The 21,728-nt window shown below is 44.1% G+C and overlaps 1 protein-coding gene and 1 long non-coding RNA gene across 2 annotated transcripts in view; one reads left to right on the top strand and one right to left on the bottom strand.

Annotated features, from left to right (window-relative positions):
* LOC138946944 (tyramine beta-hydroxylase-like) overlaps window positions 1-21,728 on the bottom strand; it is a 111,853-nt gene that overhangs the window by 14,175 nt on the left and 75,950 nt on the right. The window lies entirely within an intron of this gene.
* The window catches only part of LOC138946635 (uncharacterized), a 10,411-nt gene continuing 744 nt past the window's right edge, over window positions 12,062-21,728 (top strand). Inside the window, exons 1-2 of the long non-coding RNA XR_011449380.1 lie at window positions 12,062-12,202; window positions 12,879-12,933. This is a non-coding gene — a long non-coding RNA (uncharacterized lncRNA). The remainder of the gene's footprint in view (window positions 12,203-12,878; window positions 12,934-21,728) is intronic.

Genomic DNA, 21,728 nt, shown 5'->3' with positions numbered 1-21,728 from the left:
AAAAGCAGCCATAAAGTAGGCTACGCGTTTTGTTCTACACCGTTTGGAATTTTCTTCTGCGTTTTCTGGTTGCTGGATTTTTGTATCCTTTTCATCACCGCGTGTTCTAGCTATAGCTGCGTTAGACTTACCTTTGTGATAAAGTTTTCCAAACTAACCATGGCTACAGGGGGATCTCCTACGAAGAGATTAACTTTCGAAACTCCTGGTAGCGAGGAACAGACAGAGCGAGATGCACGCGTTAGAGCGCGTAGTTTGCTTAAGCGCAAGGAGTTAGAACGTAAAGAGGACATAGAGCGACAGACGAGAAAAGAAGAGCTTGACAGACAAGAACGACAGGCCGAACGTGACAGACAGGACAAGAAAGAGAAAGACGAACGTGACAGACAAGAACGGAAAGAGAAAGATGAACGTGACAGACAAGAAAGGAAAGAGAAAGATGAACGTGACAGACAAGAAAGGGAACGACAGGCCGAACGACAGGCCGAACTTGACAGACAGGAAAAGAAAGACGAACTTGACAGACAAGAACGACAGGCCGAACGTGACAGACAGGAAAAGAAAGACGAACTTGAGAGACAGGAACGACAGGCCGAACGTGACAGACAGGACAAACAGGCCGAACGCGATCACCAGCTAGAACTAGCTAGGCTACAGGCAGAGAAGGGTACGCTTACTCAGGCTAGCGCGCCGACGTTTGTTGCTGACCGTACGAGACTGCCGACGTTCGACGATGACAAAGACGAGCTCGACGACTTTCTACGCCGGTTTGAGCGTATTGCATCTGACCAGAAGTGGGAAGAGGCCACGTGGGCTAGCCGCCTCAGCACTTGCTTAAAGGGACGCGCATTGCAGCTCTACAACGCTTTGGATGACGACGAGGCGAGGGACTATCAGGCACTAAAGAAGGCGTTACTCCAGCGCTTCAACCTGACTGCTGAAGCCTACCGACGACGTCTGCGGAACAGCAAGAGACTGAGCGGCGAGCTGAGTCATCAGTTTGTGGCACGTCTAAATCTTTACCTGCGGCGCTGGGTGGAGATGGCCGAGAAGAACTGGACCGTCGACGACCTTGCCGACCTCATTGTCATGGAACAACTGATGTCCAGCCTGCGACCTGAGGTGGTGACCTTCGTGCAGGAGCACCAGCCAAAGACTACTCAGGAGGCAGCCGACTGGATCAGAGTACACGAGGACGCCCAGGCGATCTCCGGCAAATCTTCAGGCTCACGGCCGGGAAAATCAGGAAATTCAGGTTCTTCAGGACCCAAGGACGGGAAAGACGATCAGGGACACAAGGGACACAAGGGATCAAGTTCCAGAACTGACATCCAGTGTTTCTACTGTAACAAGCGGGGCCACGTGAAGAAGGACTGCCATAAGCGACAGGCTGACCAGAAGGGCGTACATTTTGTTGGCAGTGAGGAGTTCAGGGACGTCACGAGCTCATGCACAATCCCACAACTCTGCGTTCCGTGCTCCAGGAAACACTTCCAGCCCCACTGCAACGTCTACGTCAACGGAGTGGAGGGCGAAGGTCTGCGGGACACCGAGGCAGACATGATAGTGGTACGGGCGAGTCTAGTTCCAGCTATGGCCTACACAGGTGACAGCATCAGGGTGAGAATGGCCGAGGCATCTCACGCTTACGACCTGAACACGGCGGTGATCAAGGTCGTAACACCGTTGTTCACGGGGACCATTGTGGCCGTCGTCATGGACGATCCTCCATGCGACCTGCTCATTGGGAACCGTGTCCAGTTTGTGGACGGCGTCACTAGGGAGGTTCCCGTTTATAGGTCTCCCGACGTTATTTCAGTGCTCACGCGGGCACAGGCGGAGCGAGAGGACAAACCTCTCAAACCCCTACCTGCTGCACGAGCTGCCCTGGGGAACGTGACCCCCGCACTTCTCGCAAAGGCTCAGGATTCTGACCCGACATTAGCGACTCCTCGGGAGCACGCGAAGTCGGGGAAGGTGAAGCTGAGCGGGAAGCATGGGAGGTCAAAGTTCCTCAGGGAGAAGAAGTTGCTCTACCGTGAGTTTAGCAACAAAGAAGGTGCTTTCAAACAGGTTGTCGTGCCTCGCGAGTTTCGCGAGGGTGTCATGGCAACGGCACACGACTCAATCCTTGGAGGTCATCTTGGCACCAAGAAGACCACGGACCGTGTGTGGCGCCACTTCTATTGGCCAGGCATCTGCACGGATGTCCGACGTTTCTGTGCGTCATGCGATAAGTGCCAGAAGGTGGTTGCCAAAGGAAGGGTGAGGAAGGTCCCCTTAGAGAAGATGCCGCTCATCGACGAACCCTTTCGTCGGGTGGCAGTTGACATCATCGGGCCCATCTTGCCTGCGTCTGAGGACGGAAACAGATACATTTTGACCATGGTGGACTACGCCACTCGATACCCAGAGGCGATCCATCTGAAATCGATCGAAGCTACGCGAGTAGCTGAGGCACTGGTTACCATGTGGTCCCGGCTGGGAATTCCATCAGAGGTTCTCACCGACAGAGGCACGCAGTTCACGGGAGGAGTGATGGCGGAGGCAGCACGACTGCTATCACTGGAGCAGCACTTCACCACTCCTTACCATGCCCAGTGCAACGGACTGGTGGAAAGGTTCAATGGTACCCTGAAAACCATGCTGAGGAAACTAGCTCAGGAGAAACCACGCACGTGGGACAGGTACATCCCAGCATTGCTTTTTGCATACCGCGAGGTTCCTCAGGAGAGCTTGGGTTTTTCCCCATTCGAGCTGTTGTACGGCAGACAGGTACGCGGTCCCATGGCTATCCTGCGTCAGGCTTGGACGGACGAAGAAGCTGACGAGGAGGTGCAGACGACAGCGACCTACATCGTAGAACTCAGGAACAGGATTGAAGAGACCTGCAAACTGGCTCAAGAGAACCTGGGAAGAGCAGCACAGCGTTATGCGCGAGGATTCGACCGCAAGGCACGGCCGCGCAGCTTCAAGATTGGAGAACGGGTGTTGCTACTTCTACCTGTCAAACACAACAAGCTACAACTGCAGTGGCAAGGACCTTTTGAGGTGACAGCGAAGGTGGGCCAGAACGACTACAGGATCGTCATGAACGGGAAAGCACGCCTGTACCACGCCAACCTGCTGCGCGCCTACATAGAGAGGACTGCCTACGGGGAAAAGGACAAAGTGACAGAGACAGTTGCCGTCGTGATGGACGAGACAACGGGGGAACAGGGAGGAGGACGTGTACCAGTTTGTCCGCTGGAGGCTAGTGAGGATCACACGGACGTGCACATCTCACCTGATCTTGGGGACGACCAGCAGGCGGACCTGCAAGAGATCCTGAAGGATGCAGCACGGGTCCTTACAGACATACCACTTCAGACGCATCTAGATGAGTTTACCTTCGACTTGCTGGAGAAACAGCCAGTGAGGACGAAGCAGTATCCCATGCCTCATGCCCAGAAGGAGGTGGTCAGGAAGGAAATCGCCGACATGACGAAGTTGGGCGTCATCGAGCCAGCGAACTCTCCCTACAGTTCACCGATTGTACTCGTGAAGAAGAAGGATGGACGCGTCAGGTTCTGCGTCGACTACCGGAAGCTGAACAAGATTACGGCGTTTGACGCGGAACCCATGCCTGATGTGGACTACCTCTTCAGTCACTTGGCTAAGGCCAAGTACTTTTCCAAACTGGACCTCACCAAGGGATACTGGCAAATTCCGGTTGCTGAGGAAGATCGCCCAAAGACTGCATTCACCACTCCATTCGGCCAGTTCCAGTGGACAGTCATGCCTTTTGGACTACAGAATGCAGGTGCCGTCTTCACTCGCATGATGAGGAAACTTTTGGAACCGTTGAAGCGCGAGGACATCAGCAGTTTCATCGACGATGTGCTGATCGCGACTGAGACATGGACTGAACATCTCGACGCCCTGCGCGACGTGTTCGGAAGGTTGAAGGACGGAAATCTGGGAGCTAAACCGTCCAAGTGCTACTTGGGATTTCGGGAATTGTCTTTCCTGGGTCATGTTGTCGGCGAGGGATTGCTCGTTCCAGAGGACGACAAGATCCAGAAGATTCGGGAGGCGGAGCCACCGCGCACTAAGAAAGAAGTCAGGTCTTTCCTGGGCCTTGCCGGCTTCTACAGACGCTTCATCCCGCACTTCGCCGAAATCGCACTACCACTGACCAACCTTACCAAGAAACTACAACCGACCGTTGTAGTGTGGACTGAGGAATGCAGCTCCGCATTCAACACCTTGAAGAGGCGACTCACCAGTCAGCCTATACTCCGGCTACCAGACCTGGAAAAGGACTTCGTGCTGAGGACAGAAGCTTCAGGGAAAGGACTTGGGGCAGTGTTGCTCCAGGAGACAGAGGGGTTTTTGCACCCTGTTTGTTTTGCCAGCCGTAAGCTGACCTCGGCCGAGGCAGCATATGCAACGGTTGAACGCGAGTGTCTCGCCATTGTCAGGGGCATCCAGAAGTTCGAAGCGTACCTCAGGCATGGGAATTAAAAATTGTAAAAAAGGCGGAAAATTTATAACTGTAGACGCGAAGCGTCAAGTCGACGGCGCGAAGCGCCTAGCCTTACTAGGGGGGTCCGGGGGCATGCCCCCCCGGAAAATTTTTTTCTCCAAAGAACCCAGATGGTGCAATCTGGTGTCATCTGAGCTCCAAGTTTGCCATTAAATTCTGTTTTTAGAATCAGAGTTTTTAGTACAAAAATGTACCAATTTTTGCTTTTTTGAAGAAAAAAAATATATACATGTATTATTATATATGGTTTAAATTTGTAAAAAAATTGATCTGTTGAGACAAACAGGAAAATGTAACTTGTAACACAATCTGTGCAATCTGGTTTACTTTCAAACATAAAAGTTCAATAACTGAGGCGGGCGGTAGCAGTGCGTGAACAAAGTACGAAAAGTTTTCGCGGGCTTTTGCCCAAAGGCCAAAGTAACCGGTGCTTTTTTTGTGTGCCTCCCCCCTTTATTTTTTCGGCGAACACTTTTGCATTTTCGGCGGAACAAAAAAAAAAATTCGGCGGAAATCCGCCATTCGGCGGACAATTCCCATGCCTGGTACCTGTACGGACGACCTTTCTGTCTGGAGACGGACCATCAACCTCTGCAATATCTTCAGGTTGCAAGGTTGGCAAACGCCAGACTTATGCGCTGGGCGTTGATTCTCCAACCGTACCAATTCACGGTACGCGTCATTCCGGGCGCCAACAATGTTGGAGCCGATTTTCTCTCTCGGGCTGTAGAGGAGAACATGACTGGGAGCGAAACCGAGGTTTCATCTTGAAGAGGGGAGGTGTGTCACGATCTAGTGACATAGACCAAGAAAGTGTCACTCAGTGGGGTGCCTTCTCTTGGTCAATTGCGACTGAAAGCGCCTGTGCGTGAGTCGGGGCTACACGGCAGGGTTTTGCTGACAGCGCAGAGCACGTATTTTGTGGCGCACGGTTTTTTCGGGGGTAATTCTGCTTTGCGAGGCAGAATTGTGGATAGCTGAACTTGTTATGTGACAAGGTTAGTCACGTGTTTTTGTCAAGGTTGTCTGTCTGAGACACGGTAACTTGGCACTTGACACTCAGCGGCAGAAGAAGGATCGATACAGCGGTTTCTAGAGTATGAGGGTCTTCACCGAATAGAATATTCGGGCACTCTAGAGGAACTTCAACGAGATATCACCTTCTCACCGCCACATGTTCGCTGAGGACGAGTCGTCAATTTCCCTTCGCCGTGCGATGGTCTTCGCATAAGTATTCGGCAAGGGGGTTTTTGGATGTTGTTGTCACTGTTGACGAACAGAGGCCATTCCAGGGAGGAAGCGGGTTTTGCTTCCATGAGAGTGCTACATTCATAGGCTGTTTGAGGTAATAAATCATTATTTAACGCTGTTGACGAGTCTGTGTTTGTGGAATGAAATACTCTCTGTTGTTCTTTCCAGGTTAGCGCATAATTTGCTCTCTGTGACGCTAAAATACTAACCTGTATATGGTTTTTGCAGGTAGGGAGAGAAGGACGAAAAATGGCTGTTTTGTTGTTGTGGGAAGTCCGTTTGTGCAGGCTCGATGAGATATGTAGAGATGACATGTTTAAAGGTGGAGGGTGAGGGGTAGCTGACATGTTTAGTGCACCGATGCTTTCTGTTTGCAGCCTTTTCCTAACTTCTGTTCGGCTGCCTTTTGGGGGACCACGCTAACCAGCAAACCGGCTAACCAGCGAACCGGCTAACCAGCTAACCAGCGAACCGGCTAACCAGCTAACCAGCGACTGGGTGCGGCGCCTGATGCCTCCACAGTTCCCTGCTTCGTCACCACGCTAACCAGCACTTCATTCGACGGAGCAGTTGTGGAGGCTAAAAAGACTAATTACAGGCCGTCCACCCAGTGGCCAAAGAAAGCTAAGTGCACCATGTCTTTGCACCCCGTTGACCACCGTTGTTATTTTTGCTATCTGTGATTATACTCGAGTAGTGACGACGTGGGGTGTGTGACACCTGCATGAACTAGCACTTTTGGAGCAGAACAGTCGTATTTTCTTATCTTTACACGGGATCAGCGTGTTACTAAAATGTTCTATATTCTAACTGGCATTTTGTCAGTGACCACGGGGTTTTATTACGTTTTGTGAACGTAAAAGAACATATTTTGAGTGAAGTCTCGAGGGAGGTGGCGAGTTTTTACATAAACAGGCGTCTGAAACTTATACTTTTGTTGTCTCTATTAAATTGTATGACTGCGAGAGTGGATCGTGGTGTGGTTAGTTAGTTAGTAGTAACTAACCGTTTCATAATCACCTTAAGTGATATATTGAAACGTGACATTCAGAATTCCAAGCAGAAAAGAATGTCTCAGTAGGTCCCAGGGCCCACATCACGCGTACCTGCGCCACAAGGTATATTCGACTCGAGGGGTGTCGGGCACCTTGATTTTCTCTACTTGGTGTTTAACATCACCTTCAACTATTCAAATTTACATCGCGGCGGAGGGAAAAAGAGAGATGGAATAAAGTCACCTGTCAATTGTTTCTTGTTCACAAAAACATTAATCACAATTTTACTCCAAAGACTTATACCAAAAAAACAATCGTTTTACCTATGCAAATTTAAGAATCAGCTCTTCCATTAAACCATTTCAATAGAGACAAAACACAGTCTCGGAATTCCCCTATCCCATCTCCCCGTCGCGATATAACCTTGAATGGTTGAAAACGACGTTAAACACCAAATAAAGAAAGAAAGAAAGTCTCGGAAACCTTAGTGGATCCCCGATAGTACAGGGGTACCCGAGTTCACAAGTTCAAACGGATGCACAAGTACATGTGCACCGTAACTGTTGTCGGTCACAAGCTCACATCGACTTTGTGGAAACATATTATTCACAACCAAAAGACCACCGAGTGGACACCATTTTGCAGATGATGCATTTGCAGAACAGTTCACAGCTCCCTTGTTCGAATCCGAACTCGGTTTTATTGTCCGAGTCGGAGGTTGATGGAGGATGCTGTCCCGTCAGGGATCCCACTAACGTTTATCAATGTGAAGAAGAATTGTAATGCTGCATAAAAGACAGCTGAGACCGCTGACGAAGAAGTGTCGAACCGGAGAAAGACTCAAAGTCGACGGAAAAGAAAAGTGATAAAGGCAAGTGATCGTTATGTTTCTGTTGGCGGTGCATGATTAAATTTAACGGCAGACGTAGTGCGTTGCATCTCCATCGTCTATGTAAGGTATGTGTGTCCGTGTGAATATGTGTAGGAGGGAGACTGAGACTCTAAACAATTTTGATTTCTGATTTCTGTCTCTCTCTTGCCAATAAAATAATATAAACGAAGAGATACACACAGAAAGACACACACACAAACAGACACACACCACACCCATAGACATGCATATAGACTACATTTTCTTTGATCCAGAATCACAGAGACAGACGGACAGACACATACACCACACATACGCATAGACATGCACATACACTTGACTTTGATCCAGATTGACACATAGACGGACGGACACACACACAGACACACACACATTCACACGCAAACGCACGCAGTCACATTCACATATATACACACAATCACACTCAAAACACACATCATACCTCCAGCAGATTCTTTTTACAATGTAGAAATATATAGGTCATTGATTTTTAGATTCATTCCTGTAAAATCTCCCAAATTTAATAAACAAATACATGTAGTTGAAACAAATGTCTTGTGCAAGAGAGATCAAGGGAGATAATTTTGATGCAATAAAATTATTGATAATGACATTGCATTGTGATATCCTTAACAAAATAAAACTGAAAATAAGGAATTGAGATCTCTACACAATTTGTCTTCCTTGTTTTATGTATGACATTGAGTTATAATTGTATTCTCAGAATTGTTCAAAAATAAACTTGAAGGGAGGCAACTAATAGATGAACAAACAATATTACAATTTACACATTCAGTTATGCATTTTTTTTTTAATAAGATCTATTAATGAGAATTATACAATAAATACACATGGAGGGGGGGGGGGAGGGGGGGGGGGGTGCAGAGTGATTTTGAATGAGGTATCTGCCTAATATTTAGTAAAGCATGGAATTATGACTGAGAGTCATTGATTCAGTGCATTTAAATTTGTATCCTGTTTTCAGGCTGTTCCTTGCCACTCTGCATTGCAATGAAAATGGGGACAGAGGTGATGCGCTTGATGAGGAAGGAAATCCGACGTTGTCCATCACATTCTCAAAAGGAAAGAAAGGAGAGTACAGTGTGAGGAAGTGCAAAGGGCCACAAGCTTATGGTAAGTTACATGCAGGGTAACTACTGACTGCTGGTTTTTAGCACACACACACACAAATGAAAAAAAAACTCTTCTTTTCTTATACTCCAGAATTCTGGCAATTTACCCAAACACACACTCACACACAAAACTGAAGAGGGAAAAGACAGAGAGAGAAATATTACATTTAAAGGCTTAACAGGTTTTTTTTCAGTTCGGTATTCGCTAGAACTGCAGCATTCTTCCTTAAATGCATTTTTGCAAGCATACACGCTGTACTTGGTTCCGTGCTAATAATGCCTTTTCACGACTATCTCATCCTGAGCTATCCACTGTTACATTTACAGGTCACGTGTCAAGATTGCTTCAACGTCTGTAACTGTTTGAGAAGCTGACAGAGGATCCAGGTGCCTTTGAAGCTTCCTTCCCAGAGGAATTTTGTGACAAACCTGACTTTTGGGCCGCTGCATATCACCCCCCCCCCTCCCCCATACCGATAAGAAGCTGCAGCACCATACAGTACAAGATAACCAAACTGATCCCACTTTTTCCCGCTGATGTTGACACCAACGACAATACTGAACAAAATGCACTTGCAAGGAATTACAGATTTTACTCTTTTATTTCATAAGTGATGCATCAGATTATAAATACATTTTCATGTTACCATTTTCATTCAAGCTCAGACCACTCAAAACCTCTGTAGTACAACAGACGGAAATGCATATCTGATGGCCCGTACTCCACATGAAGGTAAAGGTATCCTGATTTTCCTCCCTAGCACACCATGGCACCACATCACAAGCTGTCTGAATCCTATGTAGCGGTACTTCCTGAAAAAATAATCACAAAATCTGTGACATAAGTGTGTGTTGCATAGTCAGGCAGGGTGTTCCTACAAAAGGTGTGGAAAGTGGGGGGAAGAACACTTATTTTTCGTGAATTGATAGAATGGCTTGTTTCATGGCTGGCTGGCTGTGTGTGTGTGTGTGTGTGTGTGTGTGTGTGTGTGTGTGTGTGTGTGTGTGTGTGTGTGTGTGTGTGTGTGTGTGTGTGTGTGTGACAGTATGACAAGATCCATGTAAATCTTTCATTTTACCTAGTTATTTATGTTTAAAATGTACTTTCCAAAATGTGTTTCTTTCCAGCATTATGTTGATCTTGTTTCACACAAAGTGTATAAACTATGAATCTATTATTCACTTCTGGACTTCAGTGTGGAGAGATCCGAGGATAACAAAATAATATTTACTGGTTTGTATATAATATATTATATGCATCATACCATGTCAAACACATCACAATATAGACGCGTGATCGACAAGAAGAGGAAATACTATGTGTGCACTTGTATGTTTTATCTTTTAATTTAATATATTTTTTTTATGGACCAACTTTCAACTTTGTGAGAAGAAAAAGTTTTAAGACATGAAAAACAGATTGCTTTAAAACTGCAAATTAAAAATAGTCTTCCGTCACCTTCTTCTTCAGGTGTGTGAATGGATGGGTGTACGGGGTACATTTGTCATGTGGAACAGACCTAGAAGTATCTGCCAACACATCACGAGGATGTGACAAGCACATGCTTGGTAAAGAAAGATAGGTGTGTCACTTACTCCTTAAAAAAACCCATGCTCCTCGCGGTACTGGTAATATGCCGTCTCCAGCATATCCGTGTTTAGGCAGACGCTTTCAAATGATGGGAGCTGCGTGATGCATGTAATGTCATTTTTTTCGGGAGGTCTGCAAACATAACAATATTGTTATAACTTATGGTTAACTATGAAATTAGTGTAAGAACTAAACTTCTAACATACATTATGAAGTTAAGGCTTTACAGACTATTTATAGTAATGAATAACCTCTGCATCTATGTTGCAAAATAGTCACACTTTTCCTTTGCTCTTTTCATTAAAAAAAAATGTAATTTAACTAATGCCAAGTAAAAAGTAATACCTGCCTGGGACAGTTCAGCTTCTTCATACTTTTAGTAGACTCTGTGCAGCAGTTGCATTCCTCCACTTTCTCCATCTCCACACAGTTGGCACATTCAGACCTGAAAGTATCACAAACAATCTTCACTCGTTTCTATCCTTCCGCCGAGTGTTGCGAATGCACACATGTTGGAAGTAGATCTATTCTTAGATTTCATCAGAAAGAAATAATAACATTAGTTCTAAAAATGTAACTTGCCAACTCAAAATGTAAACACTAGGGACTGCCAGATTCGGCTTCGTCAAAAGCTCGTGCGTGTCGATCTTCGTGAGTTTGCTTCTATAAAATGTTCATTCTGGAGGCCTAGTGCATTTTTTGCATATAACCAGGTCATGTCCAAAATAGACACTAGCTCTGGAGACAGACTGACAAACCAAGTTAGCATAGCCTAGTGCACAAACACCCACACAAACGATACTCATGTCACAGTTCAGATCTAGATCTAGACTCCAAGCTTGACACATCCTGTCAGAATGTCCTTTTCTCGGTTGCTTGTACCCAAAACAAAACGTGACTTCGTTACTCACCAGTCTGTGTTCCCAAGGCGATTAATCATGCTGCTGTTGTCAGAAAGATGATTTTCCTCCACGTTTCTTTCATTTTCTCGTGCCCGAGGTTCAAACATATATGGTACAACGCGATTGTGGTTCAACACGTTGTGTGCACGGCTGTCAGCCATTATGCTCTGCTCCCATCGCTACATCACAGGCATAGCACATGGCTGGCGCTTCGGGAGTTCTCGGGTTTTCTCGGCAAAGTCCGGATCAGCAAATTTAGCACGCATGCCAGTTGGCGAACTGCTGAGCGCAGAGCGGTTAAAGTGCAGAAAAATTTTATAACTGGAACCCCTCTACACACACTCAAACCTGTACTTGCAGGGTTTAGACACACTTTAAAGGTGGTCGTCTACATTTTTGCTTTTTTCCAATAATCTTATGGTTAGATTTCACTAAAAAGTTATGTCAGATGATGAATGAACCATGGGGAAAAAATTTACAGAAAAAAAAATATATGTAAAAAAAGTTTTTATTTTTTGAGAGCGTGACTCACGCTTCCAATGTTTTGTTTTCTGTTTTCTGAGACCATGTGCTTTGCCTAAAAATATCGACCAATCAAATTATTAGCGGCGCATGCGCAAAGAGTCATTTACGGTCCAAAGATGTCTGCTATCTTGCGCCAGTTACGTAAAAAGCAAAATTGTGATCGATCAGGGCGGCATAGGTCTGTGTGTACATTTGGGGGACCAGAAACAACCCTGAGATGCAGCGAAGTTGGAATTAGGCGCTAAATTCAACCGGCAAGTGGCAAAAACACTATGATGCTCATTGAAAGTTACGTCGGGGGTGTGTTCAAAGTACTTTTGGCAAAATCGCAAGCAGGACAAAGCCCTGGGAGTTTTTCCTGTGGAAGAGCATGCTGAAACGGAATGTAAGTATAATTTTTGACATTACACCCAACCTTTACTTTGATCTTCCATGAACTTTACTTGTATATTTGAATTCAAACCTAGTTATTACGTTTCACAGTTCCTGAAACAAAGCTTGTACGTACATTACCATTTCACTGTAGGCTGAAAGGGCGCGTCCGAACATTTCATACTCAAAGGCGGTTTGAAATCGTAAACCGGGCTTACTTTTAGATCTGGTTTTTACATTATGTATTCCTCCACACGTTTTCCTTTTCTCAGCTAGTGTCGTGTCGTGGTGTGTGTCGTGGGAAAGGGGGGGGGGGAGTTGCATTTTCAGTGGCCGATTCTACTTCGGACAGATCAAGTTCATACAGATGAATAGAACTAAAATGTCACATTTTTTAGAATCTTATAGATCTGTTCTTAGTTTTTACGGTATGGCTTCAGCTACATTCCATCTGCGTGTGCCTTACACGAACGACTGTTTGAAAAAAAAAAAAGATTCTCTTCAGAGATTCATGATATTATTCTGTTTTAACCACCACGTTTTTACATTGTGTGATTAAATGATAAGGTGACGTGCATCTTCACGCAGTCGCGCGCGTGTGTGTGTGTGTGTAAGGGGGGGGGATATGTCTGTGCCCTGTGACTTCAACATAAATTGTGTGTATTCAACAGTAACGTTGCACATTGCAGATCTGTGCGCCAGGAATGTGGACAAGAAAGCCGCAGTTTGAGCAAAGATCCAACGGTAAGCTATTTTATTCGAAAGCTGTTTTATTCGAAGACAGCGAGTCCGTTTGTAAGCAAGCTTTTATGATGTTCCTGTACACAACCTTCATCGATGCTACAGGGATACGTGTTTCAAGTTTTTAACATTGAAACTGTGTGTGTGTGTATACGTGTACGTGTGTGGGTGTGTGTGTGTGTGTGTGTGAGTGTGGGTGAGAGAGAGAGAGAAAGAGAGAGAGAGAGAGAGACTGTGTGTGTGTGTGTGTGTGTGTGTGTGTGTGTGTGTGTGTGTGTGTGTGTGTGTGTGTGTTCGCTCTGAAAAAACGAGAACACGCAAAAATTAACATCGTATTTGGTCAAGGTATCAGAAATATTTAGTATATGCAGCTACATATTTTGCTAATGGTGAAGGGTAAAAAAATTTTCTCATAGCGTTTCTTCATCAAGCTGACAGTGACAACATAATAAGGGAACACAGACAAATTAAATAACATATCCACAATTACTATAACAACAAATGCAAGCGGACCAATCGTTGCAACAAACTTCAGGCTAAATAACATCAAAAAGAAAGGACCAGAGGAAGAAAGAGAGATCAAAGTATCTAAGAAAACAGCGGTAACCATTTTTATTTCCGTATGTATCATTAAAACCACGATATCCACATCTTGCCTGTTCTTAGTGTCATGCAATCATGAGTAGCAAGTGGTGTAAAAATTGAGAGACACAGAAAGGCACAGTCGTTCCCATGAAAACTTTTGGCTCACCATCTCAGATTTAGACAAGATTGTACATGAACAAAGACTTAGATTCGACAACCTGGCTGCTTCATGCGCAAAGTGATAATTTATTTTGATGTGTTATCATCACAGATTCCTGCTTGTGTTCGTTCACAAATCAGTCAATAAAAAACAATCACAAACTGCACCCAGGCTGATTAGTTGATGTGTTTAGCGATGGTCTTTTCAGGCCTGGTCTGTTCTGAGACTGTAAATCGAATAGTTTACTCGGGAAGGACTGAACCTTTCACATCAATATTCAACAAAAACCAACAAAACGTTTGAATAACACATACGAGAAGGGGGAAAAAATTAATTTGTGTGCTTTTTTTTATCAGGGGAGGGAACCATCTAATCCGAGCAAAATTACCTCCCTTGATTTTTCTTACGTGATACATGTGCAAAGTGAATAAAAAGTGCATCAGTCACAAACAAATACAACTATTTAGCAGGATCAATTAGTACACTTGATGCATATATGAATGTCGATCTATTCAGAATAATAAATAATGTCCCGGCTGATACTCCCTGCTAAATAAAGCAGATTATCATCGATATTTGTGTTCCCTATGCACAGCGTTTGTTTTTCGGTTGTTGTTTTGGTTCATGTAACGTTTCAGGCGTATTCTCAAGACATTTAGAGAACTGTTATGGAAGCCTGAAGATCAAAGACAAAAATGTATTTACCGTAAAATGCAAAAAAAAGAAAACGGGTTTTCCAATAGCTCCTGCCATTCTGATTGTGGACTTTAGCATGCATAGCCGTGTCAGAAGACAACAAATATACATGCAGCCCGATTACTTGAAATGTGGCATCGGTATTAAGTGTGTGTGTGTGTGTGTGTGTGTGTGTGTGTGTGTGTGTGTGTGTGTGTATGTGTGTGTGTGTGTTTTGATGCAGCTGCAAAAGTAAAGAAGCTAATGTCTTACAATATTTTCAGAATCGCTTATATGTTTTACTACAGAGCTGAAGGAGCAATCGTTAAGAATGAGGGGGTAGGTATGCAATATACAAGTGGGTAGATTTGTGGACCATCTGTCTGCCCGCTAGATGGAAGACGTCCATGGCATCCATGTAAGAATACATCGCTGCTCTGCCGATTCAGGATGAAGTCATGTCCAAGCCATTGTCCTGCAAGAAAAAACACGTCATTTTTAGACCATATATGCATTTCCGCGATTAAGCTTTGGTTTAATCATCGGCCTGATAATGATGACCTAGAAGCAATAGATTTGTTATCAAAAACAATTGAAAAAAAAGTAAATTAATTATTTGCTTCTTGTATTTATCAATGTATTTCTTCTTTTCTTCTTTATTTCTTGGGTGGGAAGGGGAGGGGGTGGTGGTGGAGGTGGGAAGGGGGGGTAGTGCTGGTGGTGGAGGTTGGGAGGGGTGTGTGTGTGTGTTGTAAATAGTTGTTTTCAAACCCTTCAGACAGATACTGAATGCGCCGGAGACAGCAGAATTTGTCGGGGATGCATAATCTTGCGATCAGATGTGTAAGATGGTGATTGTTCCACACTACTCGTCATAAAAAAACTGTAAAGATGCGTTTGAGGGCAGGACCGGAATGCATAGCCCCTCCATCCGGGAGCCTAAATTGATGACGTCACTGCAATAAAGTCTGTGGACTCCATAAAGTCTCTTATTTCTAATGCATGGACCGCGCATAGAGCCTTATGCCATCCATAAAGTTATAGCAGGCCCCTCCTTCCAATAAGAGTTATGGAACCGGCTATTGGAGCGTTTAAAATGGCGGCTGCTTTCATGCCGATTCAGGATGAGAAGAAATTTGAGAAGCAACCGGATCTTTCTTGACCGCCTACATCCACTGAATCGTTACGACGACGTGGAACTGTGCAGAAAATTCCGCTTTCGTCGGCAGGACATTCTTGCAATCACGGATGAACTGTAAGAGCAACTCGAACTGCCGAATCGAAAGGGTGCATTGCCGCCGGTTCTGCGGGTTATCTTGACTTTGGGTCAGTTTATACGCGGGCGGATCTTTTCAAGATGTGTGTGGCGAACTGATCGCGGTACATAATAATAATGATAATAATAATAATACTACGGGAATTTATAACATCAAACACAGCATGCAGAACCAGCAAGAGAATGACGGATACCTTTATGGTGAGGGTACCGGAATGGATATAGTTTCCAAACCACGAAAGCCAAGTTTTATCAGGAGACGGGCTTTCCAAACTGTCTGCGGCAAATGGTGTAAAACTGACCCGCGGCGAAGCATCACAAAGCTTGACGCATGCGCAGAGACACAGGATGACGGGGAATCTCTTCCACTATCTATGTGTTAAAAATAGAGCCGCTCTTAGCTATTGCAGGCACTGTTTGACCTCATGCATGCGGACCGCTTAGTTCTATAGTGCGTTTCATAGCTATGCGCTCCACAGCGCTATGAAATCCTAAAAGTACGGAGGGGCTATGCATTCAGGCCCAGATCTTTATGATGAGGCCGTTTATCGTAAAACCAGTTATATGACTGGAAAGCCCTTTTATGCCCCTAACTTATTCAGCAAACAGATTGAGTTTACATGACGTAGTGTCGATACAGTGAAACCTATAACACACACACACACCAAAATCAAATTCGCAAAATCAAGGTTCCCGCGTTAAAAATGTTTAGCATGTCCTTAGACAAAACAATCAAATTTGCATCCAAATCAGTCAGTTTTGTTCACATATCTTGTCTAACATGGACGCTATGGCATGCTGAGCGGTGTATGTGTCAATCCTCTCAGCAGGCATAAAAGGCATTTTTTGAAGCCGTTTTAGCGGGTTATGAGACACACAATTGTACATTTGAGAAAGTCGCTAACGCATTGCCTTTAAACTTTTGGAGATTTGTGCTAACACACGCCGTAAAGTACATACGGAATGTCAAGTCATTTGAGACATCAGGTCTGCTGTTATTTGTCATGTCAGAAACAGTTCTTAAATTGACGATAGGTTTTTGCTGAATCATTGAACAAATTTTATTTGTTGAAATCTTCAAGAACAATGACAGATGCGCCACATACTCAAATTTCATGTACATATTTTTTCAGGCATGGGTGATATGAGGATTTCAACGCGAAAGTAGTGTTTAAGAAGTTGACTCATTCAGAGCGCTGAGCGCAAATGTCGGCCTACGTCCAGCAAAGCTCACTGCCGACACGCTTAACTGATCAATGGCTCTTGAAAAAGCATTTTCCAAAAATGTGTGTGTGTGCGTTTAAACAAGTGCGCTGTAAACAGCCAATGTTGAAACTGTATTAAATGTAAGGGTACATTGAAGCTTTCCTTTTTCTAAATGCATGCTAATTTTATTTTTGTTCTGTTCAATCGGACAGGGTATACATCTTTATTTTTGAAACTCTTTTTGGCATGTCGCATAACAGCAGAACTAATATATCACATGACTTGAGATTTCGTGTGTACTTTACGACAAATGTTAACACAAATCTCCGAAAGTTTGAAGGCAATGCGTTTGCGAGTTACTTAAATGTACCATTCTTTGTCTCATTACCCGCTAAAATGGCTTCAAAAACTGCCTTTTATGCCTGCTGAGAGTATTGACACCTACACCGCTCAGCATGCCATAGCGTCCATGTTAAACAAGATATGTGAACAACACAGACTGATTTGGATGCAGATTTGATTGTGTGAGCAAGAGTGACCCTGTGTTTTTTTTTTATTATCTCAAATTGAAGAACAACTCCTTTTTTGCCCACACACATTGATTTGGTTCAGCTGTTGTGCCCAGCAGTGTTGTTTTGCCATTTTGAAGGTGACAGGGTGACCCCCAAAAAATGCAACCCTCAAAAATGCTAATAACTTCTACATCTGTTGACCGAATCACTTTATATTTGGGGGACATAAACTTCAGCTACCGTGACACTTTCACAAAGGGGCAATTTTGTAGATCAAATGGTCAGACTTTTGTGCTATTTCAAAAAAAGTTGCCAAGATGTGGAAGGGTCATGCATAGGCTGAAGTTTATGTCCCCCAAATATAAAGTGATTCGGTCAACAGATGTAGAAGTTATTAGCATTTTTGAGGGTTGCATTTTTTTAAGGTCACCCTGTATTTGCCAAAAAATCAGCCTGACTGGGCCATTTCTACTTTAGTATTACGAAGTGAAATTCCAGGATCCCAATAAACATGCCAGAACTGGGCCACTGCTGGCGTTTTGATGGCAATGCCAGTTGCCAGAACTATTGCCATCAAAGGCCCATTGATGGCCCAATGCTGGCATATTACCCGTATGCACATTCGCAAATCGATGGGCCATCACTGGCAAGCCAGCACTTTGCCAGCAAAAACCCATCATTTATTTGCTGGATTTTTGATGGCTTGCCATCATTTTGCCAGCAATTTGCCAGCAATTTTCCAGCAAAAACCCATCATGTATTTGATGGCTTTTTGATGGCTTGCCATCATTTTGCCAGAATTTTGCCAGCAAAATCCCATCATTTATTTGATGGCTTATTGATGGCTTGCCATCAAAAACCCAGCATTTTGCCGGCATTTCGCCAGCATTTCGCCAGCATTTTGCAGGTTTTTAGTTTTATATAAAAAAACTGTTTTCCATATATTTTCCGTTAATGGCCCTTTACCTGCTGAAATTACCGGGCCAGTTGTGGCCCGGCATAATGCCATATTTCTGTCATTACCATTGCCAGCAAAATGCCAATAAGTTGCAGTAAATATACCAATACCACTGATTCTGATAGAATGACGGCTCTATTCATGTACTCTACCTGCACAGTCTTGTTAGCCCATAGATGGTTGTTGAAAGTTTATAAATATGCTTTGTTTTGTCATTTTTACTGTAAATGTAATAACAATGACAAAACACAGTACATCAATGGACTTTTCAACTCATGCTGGCGGCAAGACGTGCGCAAATAAAGCAAAGGGCAATGCTGTCAAGCTGTACATTAGCAATATGCATATATGCGTAATTATCAAATTCATCAGTAAAATGCAATTGAAATGCTAATCACATTTGTCGTGTAACTTATCTGGCAAGTAAAGGCAGTGGTTTTGACAGAATATCGTCATCAACGCAGTTATAGCGGGCACAACAACAATACAGTAATATAGATTAAAAACAAAACAAATGTAAAGCTTCCAAACAGCAACGACTCATTATCGAAGCATTACAGAAACGTACGCTTTGTTTTCAGTTGCTCACTGGTTTATTTTATTTGTACAGCGTTCTAAATTTCACACTCGAGACATGATGACCAAAGGCAGAATGTTTCTTGTTCACTTCCCAGTAAACCTCCGTAGGATTGTCTTGATTCTGTCATTTCTCTGTTCGCATCCGCAACGTTGAGATAACGCTTTTTTCTTTGTCCTGACGTCGTAGCCTACGGTAAGTCTGTTTGTGAAGCCATTGAAACTCTCAAGTTCTCCTGCCGTTCACCTTCTGAAACATGAAAGCAAACGAGTTTTGTTGGTTTTAATTCATTATTCCATATCACACACACACACACACACACACACACACACACACACACACACACACACACACACACACACACACACACACACACACACACATACACACACACACACACACGCACACAAACACACACACACACACACACACACAACCAAACAACCAAACAAACGCAAGCATACACGCACGCATGCAAGCAAACAGCACACGCATGCACGCACTCTCACACACACACACGCGCACACACACACGCGCACACACACACACACACACACACACACACACACACACACACACACACATACACACACACAAAGGCATTCTCACAGAGAGGACGACTTCTTGTAATCTATCATATTTTCTGAACTGACTAAAATGCCAAGCAGAAGTAAGGGGTCAACAGGAATATGTATTTTGATCTAACCTTCGAAGCTTTCGTTGTCTCGGACAGCTCTCTTGCGTTTCTCTCAGGAACTGAGACCCGGGCAGTCAGACACTTGCACAAATCTTTGTCCTGGAGTGAATAGACACATACTCAATGTCAACATTATCAGTGAACATTCACAAGATGCAATTTGTTTGGTTACAAGTAAGCTTATGGTGTTTATGCCTATGGTGCTTTTCTTTTGACAGAGACAAAACAAACTCAATCACACAAAGAAAGGAAAAAGGCACACACACACGTACACACACACACACACACACACACACACACACAACCGCGCGCGCGGGCGCACACACACACACACACACACAACCGCGCGCGCGGGCGCGCGCACACACACACACACACACACACACACACACACACACGCACACACACACACACACACACACACACACACACACACACACACACACACGCGCGCGCAGATTCTTTCTTACAGAGAGGACGACTTCTTAAAGTCTATTATATTTTGCGAACTGACTCAAACGTCCAGCAGAAGAAAGTTGAAACAAGTCGCGTAAGGCGAAAATACAATATTTAGTCAAGTAGCTGCCATTTTTCAGCAAGACCGTATACTCGTAGCATCGTCAGTCCACCGCTCATGGCAAAGGCAGTGAAATTGACAAGAAGAGCGGGGTAGTAGTTGCGCTAAGAAGAATAGCACGCTTTTCTGTACCTCTCTTTGTTTTAACTTTCTGAGCGTGTTTTTAATCCAAACATATCATATCTATATGTTTTTGGAATCAGGAACCGACAAGGAATAAGATGAAAGTGTTTTTAAATTGATTTGGACAATTCAATTTTGATAATAATTTTTATATATTTAATTTTCAGAGCTTGTTTTTAATCCGAATATAACATATTTATATGTTTTTGGAATCAGCAAATGATGGAGAATAAGATAAACGTAAATTTGGATCGTTTTATAAATTTTTATTTTTTTTTACAATTTTCCGATTTTTAATGACCAAAGTCATTAATTAATTTTTAAGCCACCAAGCTGAAATGCAATACCGAACCCCGGGCTTCGTCGAAGATTACTTGACCAAAATTTGAACCAATTTGGTTGAAAAATGAGGGCGTGACAGTGCCGCCTCAACTTTCACGAAAAGCCGGATATGACGTCATCAAAGACATTTATCAAAAAAATGAAAAAAACGTTCGGGGATTTCATACCCAGGAACTCTCATGTCAAATTTCATAAAGATCGGTCCAGTAGTTTAGTCTGAATCGCTCTACACACACACACACACACACGCACGCACACACGCACACACGCACGCACATACACCACGACCCTCGTTTCGATTCCCCCTCGATGTTAAAATATTTAGTCAAAACTTGACTAAATATAAAAAGACCGACAACGGAGGAAAAGAACAAGAAGATATTAGATCTAACGCCGTTGCGACGACCTGCTCACACAACTGTTTGTGAAACTCACCACGCTTGTTTCTAGCCGGAGAAGATCGGACGCGTACTGAAATCGAAGAAGGTGCTTTGGAAATTCCTTGAAGTTGAATGCAAAACAAATAACCGGACATCTGCAGAACCACCGCGGGCCGGATTTAGTTGACAATGCGTCATCATCACGAGTGACGTCAAGCTATTTCGACATTTGTTTGTACATTACGTCACTCCAAGAGAGAAAGTCATACCGCTGTGCTGTCGCAGATCTTCTTGCTAGCAATAATCCAGCATTGGCCCATTGCTGGCGTGCCAGCAAAAACCCACCTATAATTGCCAGCAAAACGCCACCTATGGCCCAATGCTGGCAAACAAGCACTGGGCCATCAATGGCGTGCCAACAGTGGGCCAATTAAGGCATTTTACTGGCCGACAATATTACTGGAATGCCAGAGATGGGCCAGTGATGGCAAGCCATAACTGGGCCTTTGTTGGCAAACCATAATTGGCCCAGTGTTGGTTTTTTTATGGCCAGCTTTACCAAACTTGCCAGCAAAAAACCGGCAATGGCCCAGTTCTGGCATGTTTATTGGGATATGTTGTTATAACATTTAAAGATTAATCACTGAAACAGGACACATTTCTAAAGATTTCATCTAACGATTATCCGTCCTATCCTGACACGCCCATCATTTTTCAGGTTGTTGTTTTT

The sequence above is a fragment of the Littorina saxatilis genome, linkage group LG14 (assembly GCF_037325665.1).
Source record: "Littorina saxatilis isolate snail1 linkage group LG14, US_GU_Lsax_2.0, whole genome shotgun sequence".
NCBI classification, from domain to species: domain Eukaryota; kingdom Metazoa; phylum Mollusca; class Gastropoda; order Littorinimorpha; family Littorinidae; genus Littorina; species Littorina saxatilis.
This window is presented reverse-complemented; position numbering and strand designations above follow the sequence as displayed.